The sequence below is a fragment of the Bos indicus x Bos taurus genome, chromosome 15 (genome assembly GCF_003369695.1).
Source record: "Bos indicus x Bos taurus breed Angus x Brahman F1 hybrid chromosome 15, Bos_hybrid_MaternalHap_v2.0, whole genome shotgun sequence".
Lineage (NCBI taxonomy): Eukaryota > Metazoa > Chordata > Mammalia > Artiodactyla > Bovidae > Bos > Bos indicus x Bos taurus.
This window is the reverse complement of record NC_040090.1, coordinates 69,025,764-69,027,742: the sequence shown is the minus strand read 5'-3', so window position 1 is coordinate 69,027,742 and position 1,979 is coordinate 69,025,764.

Below are 1,979 nucleotides of genomic sequence, written 5' to 3'. Positions count from 1 at the left end.
TCTTATGACGCAATACTAGGCAGTAGTAAATGAATAAATTTCCAGGGTCACGTTGTTCTGGTAACATGTAAGTAAACAGGCTAGGAGGCAAGGGCTCTTGATGAACTGATCAATCAACCCAACTGTGAGTTCTTTGAGGATGAATTCCTCATCTGATTCAATTTTTTTTTTTAAAGAAAGCAATTCTTTTTTTTCTTTTCTTTCTTTTCTTTTTTTTTTTTTGCCTGTGTGGTGTCTTAGTTATGGCACGAGGGCTCCCTAGCTGTGGTGTGCGTGGGCTTAGCTGCCCCTCGGCGTGTGGCATCTTAGTTTCCTGACCAGGGATGGAACCCACATTCCCTGCATTGGAAGGTGGATTCTGAATCATTGGACCACCAGGGAAGTCCCTCATCTGACTCAGTTTAATCCCTGCAGACCACAACACTCGAAGACTCAGAGGACAGTTTCTGGGCAGGTTAAACACGCCTCCAGGCTGAAGGGGACCAAAGGGGCCTAGGAGGCAACACAGGCTGCCGTTGAGCCAAAGTCCTTAGTCCTTCTCAAAGGGAGACTGGATTTTTCTCCAGTTTCTCTGAATTTTCCATCTGTACCATTTTGCTGCAAATTGGCAAGGCTATGAGCCCAGTCCTGGGCACATGTCTGGCAAATCTCTTGCCCCAAGACGACCTGGGCAGTCTCTCTTTTAATGGAACCCACTTCTAATAAATTTAGGGTCCCCACAATACTTATGATCAGAGATACTCAACCTTGGTTTTCCTGCAGAGGACTCTTTATGGTCTTTGGAAATCAAACAACTCAAATGTAGGGGCTGGAATTGCTCAGAGAAAAAGGTAGGAGTTAAGCACCTGTCCACAAAGATGGGGGTTTCACACCAGGAAACTGAAATGGGTAGAACCCCGTTCTACAACCTCACCTCTAGTCAGAGTGGTTAAAGACATTTATAAATCAGCCCCTTCTTAAAAATAAGTTGTTTGGTAATGATTTTGCATTAAAAAAATCATTTTGCTTTTCAAAATAGGAACTTATGTTACTTTGAGATCCTTTGCCCATTAAAAAAAAACTTTTGACAGTATAATTACGTATCAATAAAAGATGTCATTTGGGAAAATTGCATTCCTAATCTTCCTTTCCATGAACTTATTCCTTAAAAAAGACAAACTGTGACTTTATGTAACAGAAAATTGCAACAATGTTCTTCTTAGGCATTTTTCTAATATGTATATACTAAGGGTGTTTGCTGTTTGTCTGCCATGTTATATGTGTCACTCTCCCCCCACCCCCATCCAACTTGTACTGTAAGGTGTATAAATACACAGTGTATCTTTGGTCTACCATCTGAGCCTACTAAGCAGCCTGGAGGACATGAAGTATTAGACAAATGAATATTAATTCGAAACTCTAAAGGCAGATCATCCTACATTTTGTAACCCATCTGAAAACCCTAAGCTTATTTCATTAGGCTTATTTTCAGATGCCAAGGGACAATATTTGTATTGAAAAACTGGTCACAAACACCAGTCTCATCTCCAGATAGCAGAGAAAATTCTAGAACAAAGGTTCCTGACAGAGCCCTGCCTGCTTGGGGATTGAGAGAGAATACCTGCAGAGAACACCCGAAGCATTTACTAAAACATTGAGTGGAGAGAGACCTCCTTAGAGGAGAAAGCTTAGGTGGTTATAACTATAGGCTCTGGGTTGCGGCACGTCAAGACCCAAGTTCATTCGTGGCTGTGTGACCTTGGACAAGGCGTCAACCTTCCTAATCCCCGATGCCTTCCTTTGTAAAATTCCTTTGTAAAAAAATAGATGTGCACTTCAGCAGAATGTCTAGAGCAAAAGTGTTCAATGAATTGTAGCTGCTATTGTTATATTATGATTATGGTACCACCCACATCACGCACACAGCAAATCCAGCTTCTGGAGACTGTGCGGTCATGTCCTTCCTCAGGGTTATGCAGTCTCCTGCCAACTGAGTCTCC